This window comes from Dipodomys spectabilis, unplaced genomic scaffold, assembly GCF_019054845.1.
Source record: "Dipodomys spectabilis isolate Male_0828 unplaced genomic scaffold, ASM1905484v1 ptg000076l, whole genome shotgun sequence".
Classification (NCBI taxonomy): Eukaryota; Metazoa; Chordata; class Mammalia; order Rodentia; family Heteromyidae; genus Dipodomys; species Dipodomys spectabilis.
The window spans coordinates 834,856-845,766 of NW_024870753.1; the positions used below are offsets into that span (position 1 = coordinate 834,856).

General features: G+C 38.9%; 1 pseudogene; it reads right to left on the reverse strand.

Annotated features, from left to right (window-relative positions):
- Positions 1-346: 346 nt before the first annotated feature.
- Positions 347-1,835, reverse strand: LOC122110214 (annotated as a pseudogene).
- Between the last annotated feature and the right edge of the window lie 9,076 nt (positions 1,836-10,911).

Sequence of the window (10,911 nt, forward strand, 5' to 3'; positions counted from 1 at the left end):
ATGAGAGAAAAAGCTAGACTCTGTGCACTACTACACAGGGCCTGGGCCTCAGGCGGGGCAAAGGAACTGGAGCTTTTCTTGTTCCCCACAGGGCAGGTGGCGGTGGTGTTGATTCTGGACAGTTTTTATTGAGACAGGAAGGGATAAAAATGAACTTAAAACAGAGAGGTGTGGAGATTCTTTACCCATTGTATTCTGAGCAAGGTATTTCTCCCCAAATAAGTTGAGAACCAGAGTGTTAAGAAAAAAGACCTCAAGAACAGCACCACAGAGCACAGAGAAGGGGAAAAGGCTGCAACTTGCGCCCCAGAGACTAGAGAAATAAAATAAAATAGGTTAGAATCCATCAGTGCTTTCTATTAGTCATTCCTCCTTCATCATTATCTTTGTCTTCTTCCCCTTCATCCTCATCCCTTTCTTCATCAGTATCTTCTAATCCTTCCTCCTCTTTGTCATCATCATCATTCTCTTCCCTTTCTTCTTCCTTACCATCCATATCAGGACCCAGGTAGTACTGCAGTGGGTTTGGCCAGATGTGGTCTTTAGAACCTCTCCCAAGTGGTCCACACCAGCGCCCAAGTGGTCAGCGAACCAAGGGAAGAAGCTCTCTGGTTCCTCAGGCTTCCTGCTGACTTTATTCAGTGTTTGATGGGAGCCCTTCGCCAAATCCTTTCCAGATTTCCATTTGATTTCAGTGGACTTTGAAGACGATTGCCACTCTCATTCCCAGTGAAACTCTTCCGAGACAACTTCACTTCCAAAGGAAGGATTTTCATCCAAATAAACATCTATTCAGTGACCTGATCTTATACCTTCAATTCTGTCACTTCACGTCTGGTCAGTCAAGGCAGCCTCTTTGTGAACCCCCCTTGCTCCCTAAGCAGCACAGACACTTGTGGTTGGTGGACACAGGTTGTGGCCCCCAAATTTGGGGTTTGGGGGATCAATTCTGATCTCTTTCTGAAAAAAAAATAGTTGGTGGAGTTTATTATATTTCCATTCTACTTTCAAAATCTCCTCACTGGCTTGTTCATGAAGTCTGTCCATTGCATTTTTTTTCTTTTCCGTATATATTTTTTATTGTAAAGATACTGTACAGAGGGGTTACAGTTACATGAGCAAGGTAATGAGTATTTCCTATCAAGCATTATTACCTCCTCCTTTGTTTTCCCCCTACCATCCCTTCCCTCCCACCTCCCCAACTCCTCCCTCTCCCCCCTCCCCCCCCAAGTAGTAAAGTTCATTTTCAACATAGGATCTTGTACTCTCACTGTTACAATGAGTCAACTTGTATCCTTATTTCAGCATTTTGTTATATCCCTTCCTCTCCCCAAATTATAAAAATGTATATACAAGATGCAGGACACTGGCATCAGATACAGGGAAAGCAGGGTTTATACCTTGGGGGAAGAACATACAAAAGAAGCAAAAGAATCACATAGAACATTATAACCACGTTAAAAAACAATAGCAAGAAAGAAAAAAACCACTTGTGTCCCTGTCTAGGGGTTCATTTCACTTACACGGTCATATGTAGATAGTTTTGACCTTTTATGTTTGTCCGAGACATGAACTAGATATTGCAAATAAGGGAAACCATGGGACCTATGTTTCCTTGGGCTTGGCTTACTTCACTTAGTATAATCGCCCCCATTTGTTAGGAAATGGAAAGACGTGTCCATTTCATTTTGTACTCCATGGATATGTTCGATTGCTTCTTGCTATTTGTCTCCCTTTGGCAAGCCGAAGAGGAAGGTGTGCCCTGGCTTCAGGCCTGGGCTCTGTTGAGGTTTCTTCTGTTGAGGCAGGATGGTTGATTGTCGTTTGTGGGTCATGGCACGAAGAAAATATCAGAAGCAAACCTGAAATGTCCAGATCCACAGGAAGGAGCATTGAGGACTCTAGCATACTCTTTATTAAAGACGTCTTAATGTCCTTGTGGACAAAAAGGTGGCCTTTCTGAGTTTATAAGTAAGAAACTGCTGGTAACCATGATAAAGAGAAAAAATGATGCATTTCAGAATGAAGCCAATACACAGAAAGGAAAACCAGCCCACATATAGACAATATTTTCAGGCCCATCTTTGAGCCTCTTGATTCAATCATTCCTGAGATCAGATGCATCGCAGTGTTTTCCCAGAGGTAATTCCCTTAATGCTGGAATGAGTTTGGAGCTGGTTTTCTGCTGCTTGCAACCCTAAGCTGTCACTTTTAGCAATGGTGCCACCCCCATCAAGTCCTCTTCCTACCCCAAATCCAAGGAAAAATCTAGCTTTCAGGGGAGTAAAGATGACCATGGGGAGTCTTAAAGTTCTTATAGGCAGCCATTAGGGCTCTAAGAGTTCAAAAATGTCTTCGTAGACTCCGAGAGCTAAGCCCAGCAAGAACCATGGTGCCACGCCCATTTCAATGCCTTCTTGTAAAATAGAAGGCCAAGTATTCGCTTGCGTTGCTTTCATTGCTGTTTTTCCAGTCCAGCAAATGAGTTGATTCATCTCTCTTAACTCTGTCTGCCTCTTATATTGAAGGAGGGACAGCTGTTTGTGTTCCCTTCTATTCTCTGAACACTTAAGGACTTCTATGCCAATCTGGACATAAACCATAGAGATGATTTGTGGGACCAGGTGAGAATCAGGAACCTTGCTGTATGCATGGGTTTTAGGGGGATGTGGGAGTCTCATCCATGGCATTTTACATTTCTTTATGCTGCTAACCAAATCTTAAGAATAGTTACAGAAGGCCTATAACTTGACATAGTAAAATTTCTATCATCCTGGAATAAATATAATAAAATATATAATCCAGTACATCACACATCTCAGAAAGTCTCAAAATTAATAAAATAAGATAAAAGCAGCTCCTTTGGATGTGTTTGGTAATCTGGCTGTGTGTTAGCCAAAGGAGAGTCACGTTGTTGTCATAATGAGTCAACAAGAAATATTCAGGCTGATTTACATTGTAGGAATCTCACTGGCATAGATCTTACTGAAATGAATTCTCTAGAGAAAAAAAAATGAAAATAGTTTTCTCCCCTTAAATCAATATGAATTCTCAGACCTGGAATTTCCCTGAATTTAGAAAATGCAAACTAGGCTTTGAATACAAATTAAGCTCCTTTTCTACGGGTTGTAGAATATTAATCTGTAATGCCATCCACATACAAATGCACAAAGCTTATGCATAACTGACATCTGAAGTCTATTTACATGTACTTTCTTGTATTTACCTGTATCAATTTCTCCCACCGTTTTCTCTACCAGAAAGGAATAAAAACATAACAATTGCCTGTAGCCATATTCTTACATTCCATTTATTTTGGTTGATTTCAATTATTTTTTTTTTGCTGTTATGATTCAATATTTAAATGAAAAGTAATTTTCTATACTGTGATATAGGTGAGCCAATTCCATCATTTAATTGGCCAAACTAAAAGGCTATCCTAGTTACTTTAGCTTTTAAAATAATGAGACACAGTTTCCTCAATGAGTGGCTCATAACAGCATGAAGTCCATTTCCAAATGGACTTATTGTGTATATTGAACACAGACAGACTTAAGCCCCGATTTCCCCATGATATACACAAGTACAATGTCTTTACGAAAGTGTCATTACAGTGGGGAGGGATGAAAGATGTTCGCATGGATGGCCAAACGATCAATGATAAACTAGTGTTCTGCAGGATCATGCGGTGGTGGGGGCACCCTTCTGTTATAATATTCTATATTTTAGTAGAATCTTTTTAAATCAGTGTCAGTCAGTTGTACAAAGGAGTTTCATTTTGACATATCCATTCATGCAGCATATATCTCGATCAGAGTCATTACTTTGTCACTCTCTCTCCCTAGTCCTCTCTTCCCAAGCCAACCTCAGCATGCATGAGTGTACATGATGTACCAGCATTGGGGCTTGAAGTCAAGACTTTACCAGTTGAGCCACAGCTCCACTTCTGGCTTTTTGCTGGTTCATTGGAGATGAATAGTTTCTCAGACTGGTTTCAAACCTTGATCCTCAGTCCTCAGCCTCTTATGTAGCTAGGATTACTGGCATGAGCCACTGGCTCTCATCTAGATTCTTAAAAAATATTAATGTCATAAAAGATCTGGGGTGAGAGATAGGAAGTAGAGGAAACTTTTCTAGAGTAGAAGAAATGAAGTAATATGGTAGCCTGATATAGTACATAGTTCTTCATTTGATTTTTAGTAAAACAATAATGGGAAGGAAGGAAAATAAAGAGGGAGGGAAGGAGAAAGGAACAGAGGGAAAGAAGGATAGAAGGAAGAAGAAGCAAAGGAAGGAAGGAGAATAGGGAAGAAAGGAAAAGAAGAAGGGAATGAAGAACAGAGATGAAGAACAGAGAGATAATTGAGGAAATTTAAGGGAAAACTGGAGAATTTTCCCTATAGACTCTGTTTTGGATAATATGTATATTAAATTTCTCTGGTCATGCTAATGGACTCAGGACAATTTCCTTGTTCATAGATGAAGTAGGCTTAAGTATTTAGCCTACTATTTAGTATTTAAGTATTTAGGTAAAGTATCATTGATGTTTACAATATTCAAATGAACCAGTAAAAAATAAAAATGGAAAAAGCAAGACAAATGTGATAAAATGTTAAAGAACTGGAGACTTCAGATGAAATATCCATGGATGCTCATTGTACTAGTCTTTAAAATTATAGATATGAGATTTTGTGCAAAATAAAAAATTAGGGCAAGACCCCTTAACTCTTCATTTTAAGTCATATTTGAGCTCAGCATGGAGAGAGAGAGAAAGAGAGAGAGAGCGCAGAGCAGAAATATATATATTTGTGATTCCTCCCAAATTGGGCAAAGTTATTCTAATAAACCCACAGGATGTTTTTCTGTTTAAATTACAGACAAGAGTCAATGAAAAGAAAATGGTATCTGTGATCCAAAATGAAGTGAAAAAATAACAGGCTGTCAAAATGTTATTTTATTTTGTGTTTTTATGGAACCCAGCAATTTATGTTGCTTTGTTATTTTTAATTCCAGTTAGAGACTCTTAAATGTATTTGAGAAAGACATGTGAAGTTATACTCCCAGCAGGGTTTGTTCTTATCAATCTCCAGTAAAGCTGCATTTTGCTTAGTTTTAATGTGTTTTTAGCCTGAAAATAAAACTTTGTAGCCTGAAAATAAAAGTCCTGCTTAAAAAAATACGAATGTGCTGGCAAGTTGAAAGGTTGCTCATATGTGGCCTTTTAGATATACATGCTAATTTGGAATATCTTGATTCTTAGAGAAATAGATAAGGGTGAATTTGGAGTAATTTGAAAGTTGGCTTCCAGTTAGGGGATGTCAGAGCTGGAGGATGGAAATTTAGAAGGGAAAATAAAATGAATCCCTTCCTTAGCTAGGATTAAATAGCCCAACTAAGGTCCTTAGCAAAGGTGTGTGATCCAATGGGCTCCTGAGACAAAGAAAAGCCAGAGGTAGGTTGCCAAACAGCTTGCCAAAAGCCTTGCTCTGAGGACTTACTCCCCGGCATCACCTGGGAACATGTTAAACGTGGGTCTTTCTTAGGCCTCACCTCAACAGTAGTGTATCACACCCTGAGCACTAACAACACCCTCCAGCAGTTCAGGGTCTGGGAAGCACTCTTCAGAAGAAATTGGTTCTCTTGCTCTAGCAACTGTGTCGAGGAATTTCCTACAGACTCAGAGTTACTGCTGCCTGATGGATTGTGTTGATTCTGTTTTCCCACCACCAATATGCTCACAGTTCCCTCCTTTTGTGAATGAACCTGATTGGGAAGATGCTATTTGTAGATGAATTGAATGACTAGGCTATATGGGATTAAGGTAAATCTCAAGATTGGGATAGACACAAAGGAGCTGTAGGGAAGAAGGCCACAGAGAGCAACATAGGCAAAGATTGGGAGCTGCAGTGTCAAGTCAAGGAATGCCAAGGAGTGCTGGCTACTATGAGGGAGAAGCAGGGGAGGATCCACCATCCTCCAGCAGAGGTTTGTCAGAGGGCCTGGTCCTGCCCTCGCTTGAATTTCAGACGCAAGGCTCCCCAGAGCCGTGAGGCAATACATTGCGTCATGTTAAATCATCAAGTTGTGGTAATCACACAAGCTTATGTATCAGTATCTCATGTCCAGAAATTCTGATATAATTGTTCTAGTATATAGTCTGGGATTTAGGATTTTTCTTAAAGTTCTTTTTAAAGTCCTATTATTCCATTGAACTCTCTACTACCCAGTACTCACGTTCAAAGTAGAAAAGAAAGCAGTTTTCTACCTGACTCTGTGTAAGTCAAGGGAATTAAGAAGTAGTTTAACAGAAAGTAATCACTGGAAGCCAGCCTGGGCAAAGTTAGCAGGAGACTATATCTGAAAAAGAAAAGCAAAAAAAGACTGGGGGCATGGTTCAAATGGAAGAGTATTTGCCAGGTAGAGCAGTACATACCTATAAGCCCAGATACGTAGGAGTAGGCAAAAACACAATAGCCTGAAAAATCAATCGAAAATCAAAAGCTGGAAAAAATGGTAGAAAACTTGCTTACCAAGTATCAGATCCCCAATCCTCAATGTCAGTAAAAGAAAAATAAAATAAATTAATGAAATTAAGAGCTATGTTTCTGTGTTTGTATTTCTTAAACTTGTACTCAAAATTGCATATATATATTTAAATATAGTGAAGCTTGTATATGATCATGCTTGTATATGATTTTGCTTTAAAGGTTAAGATCATTTTAATAGAAAACCCAATAATGCAATGGGAGGAAATATGACTTCTTTTATTATACCTGCAAGAGTTTTCCACTGTGCAACAAGACCTGGCCCTGCTATCTATCTGCTAGGAACGTAATCCTTTGGAGGAAAGAAGCAATCTCTTAGATTCTCAGTTTGTAAAGCCATGTCCCCAAAATGTCAGCAAATGGTTTCACCTGTGGTTCTGATAGTTTTTACATTTGTGAAATTTAGCTTTACTCCGAGAACTTCGCTATAAATATTGTAAAGTATAATATTTATTGTTTATAGAATTTTGTAGAAACATCCAAAACAAACACATTGAATGTGTTATGTAAACAGCCTGTGGTTATTAGAGGAGAAAGATTTTTAAACAGCTAACCTGATGCAGGCCACATAGAAGCAATTATTAGTCTGCCTATGTCTGGAAGAACATGTGAAAAATAAGACCACTGCTCCCTTCTACCAAATCCTCTAGCTATTTGGCAGAAAATGGGACAATCTGAACATCATATTCAGAAGATATCCACAGACATATCAGCACACCCTCTTCCTGTCCAAATCAAGTGTGAACCTAAAGGAAAATTTCTAGAAATGTTTTCATAAACTAGAAAGTGGGATTATGGGTAGATTTTTAATCATTTATGTTTCATTTGTACTTACCCATATTTACTGGGTTTTCTATCATAGAGGAGTAGAACATTTTTTAATAAAAATAATAGAATTGTTTTAAGTTTTTAATAAAAGAGCCAAAAGCAAGTAACATAGGGGAAGATAAATATTTGTGGTAAAGTTCTAAGTTATGCTAGAAACCCTGCGTGCATTGAGCTTAGAAAACACTGGACACCAGTAGCGCATGCCTATAATCCTAGCTATTCAGGAGGCTGATATCTGAGGATCACAGCTCAAACCCAGCCTGGACAGGAAAGTCCATGAGACTCTTATCTCCAATTAACCACCTGATTTTCTGGTGCTCAAAGTGGTAGAGCACTAACCTTGAGTGAAAAAGCTCAGAAACAGTGCCCAGGACCTGAGTTCAAGTCCCACAATTGACAAAAAAGCAAAGAAAAGTCAGGAAAGAGGCTCCAAGGACTCTTTCTTAGTCATCAAGGTAATTGCTTCTCTACCGGAGTTCTAGCTGAAGTAAACCTTCTAAACTTCACTACAGTCAAAGGGAATTACTGATTTATGGTCAGTATATTAATGCATCTAAATTTTGTCATTATTAGTCAAAAAGAGAGTAGAGAATAAGAGCGTAGCTTTTATGTTAGCAATTGTAAAGAGGGAAGAAGTTAAACTTTAATGGAGCACTTGATGCTAGAAGTCGTGCAGCAGAAATGTTGTAAATGAAATGCCTTTAATTATTACCACTGCCCTATGAAGGAGATAATGAAAATGAAGCTTAGACTCTTAAGTCAACTCTGGCTGCAAAGTTAAGTACCCAGTCTCAGGTCTGATTTTGAATCCAGAAACTGTTTTGATTGAAAGCTCTGAATACGATGACATGTGGACAACAATTTTCATAGAGTTCTGTTGAACATTAGATTTAACAGGAAACTACCAGAACTGAAAAATAAGTGCTTAGGTAAAGCACCAGATTAAAGAAAATGAGAGTATAAGAAAGACAGGAAAGAAGATAATGAATTGTTAAATGAATAAAAAGGAAAACTTTAAACCAGCCATAGCTAACTTCATTGTGGAAGGCAACAAAATTAAGTAACCTATGATACATCAAGTTTCTGCTGTCAGTGTGTGCTGTCTATGTTTGCTGATACATAGTTGTGGTAGTTTTTGAAGTTCCTCACTTCCACATAAACACTGCTTATTACTGATGATGACTGGGTTGCAGGACAGAGAATTAATTCCACAGCCTAAAGGACAAGGGCAGAGGATATACTTGAGAGGAGCCATAGACACTAATGGGATTAGTATTAAAACTAGCAAGAATAAGATGCCATGATAAAAGCACGAGGGAAACGAGAAACAGAAGGGAACTCCTTCAACTTGATAAATGGCATCTATGAAAAGTGAACAGATATGAACAGCTGAGAGTTATTTGCTTGAAATCATGAACAAGGCAAAGAATCTCCTTGCTATTTCTTTCAGCACTGTGCTGGGAGGTCCTACTCAGGGCAGTTTGTCAAGAAAATGAACTAAGGAAATGGGATCCATCTCTATTTGCAGATGATATGATCTTATGTCTAGAAAATCCTAAGGAACTTATTATATCTTATTACCAAGGACACAATAAGTAAATTCTGCAAGGTTGTAGGCCACACGACCAATATGCATCCACCAATCCTATTTCCACAGCTAGCCACGAACAATTCAAAAATAACATTAGAAAGATGTCCTACTTAAAAATGTATAAAAAATAAAATGTTTTGGGATGAAGTAACAAAAGGAGCATAGTACTTACACATTGGAAACTACAAATGAATGAAAGGAGGCCAGATGCATGGAAAGATGCCCTGAATTCAGGTATTAGAAGTTTAAATGGCAATAACTTTTCCAATGGGTTAGTCTACAGATTTGATGCAAACCCGGTCAGCATTCAAGCTGCAATGTTGATAGAAATTGAAAGAGACTTATCCTGAAATTCCTATGGAGTTGCAAAGGATCCCAAATAACCACAATAATCTTCAAAAACTAAGAGTGAGGTTGAGGAATGTTATGTCACCATTACAAAACTTACTACATGGGATTGTACAGTAATCAGGACAGTGTGGTCCCAGCATGAGGATGGATATATAGATCAGTGTGATAGAGAAACCAGAATTAAACCTACACATCTACTGTTAACTTTGATTTCAGCAGTAAGCATATGAAAAAGTACTCCCCATTAGTCATTAGGAGAATGCCTATTAGAAGCACAATGAGACACCACCCATACACCTACTTATGAGAGATACAATAAACAATGATAGAAAATGCTGACAACAGTGGCTCATGCTTGTAATCCTAGCTACTCAGGAGGCTGAGATCTGAGGATCAAGGTTCAAAGCCAGCCCGGGCAGAAAAGTCCCTGAGAGCCTCTTAGATCCAATTAACCACTCAAAAACTGAAACTGATGCTGTGGTTCAAGTGGTAGAGTGCTAGCTTTGAGCACAAAAAAGCTCAGGGACAGTACCCAGACCTTGAGTTCAAACTTCACAACCGACAACAACAACAACAAAAAGAAAATAGTAGTGAATAGAGAATGCAGAGAGTGGAGTCCCTGTGGATTTTAACATATAAGATTATTTCTTCCTCTATGAAAATACGTCAATTCAAGGTATTTTTTTCCCAACAGTGTAACTCAGATTTACTATCTTCATCCATTCCCAAGTTCGGAGGAAAAATAAAAAGAGAGCTTTGCATCTCAGTCTTAGCTCTGGAGCATCCTGCTTTATACCACATTTTAATCCTCACTCCCTCGCCCTGACCTCTGGGAAGCCACAACCTGAGATGACCACCAAAAAAAACTCAGAAAAGCATTTTGAAGGAATAGTAGACCTTTTGAGATCATCTGAGGTTACTGCCTACATTCAAATACAAGCAACACCTGTGGATCCTGTGTGTAGTGAAGAGACACACAAGAATCCAAAAAGATCACAATCCAAAGCTCTAAGGAATATAACCAGAGAGGGAGGATACAGGACAACTTGAGGCGTTTTCAAGAGATCTATGCTCTGGAGCTAACAAAACAACAACAAAGACAGCAAGCATATCTATCAGGAGAAAGGAAGGCAGAGCCTCAAAACATTTTGCTGCCATGGTAGGCCATCATCATGAAATATGTCAACTGGATTGAGCTTGATGATGCTGTTGTAACACACTAAAACATAGGCGGCTAAGAACATGCTTAAGAACCTGTAGGGTAAGCTGCTGTCGGCTCTCTACAGTTGCTGGAACCATCTAGATGAAATCCATTGGTCAGAGCAGAAACTGTTATAGACTCTCTATTTACTCCCCAGGGATGGAAGAATCATTTTCAGAGTTGAGAATGGCCTTTGCCTCAGACCTAGCTCTAGCTCGGTCCTCTGAGTATGAAAATATTTCAGTCACTTTATTTTAGCAGTTTAGACCCAATACACTTTTCAGTCTTCGCTGTGGCTGGCCCCAAGAGTCGGTTTGAAATGGGTAAGAAGCCATTTTACAATGCTTCCAGCAAACCTAGACAGAAAATAACTTTAAAAATCTAGAGGAAAAGAG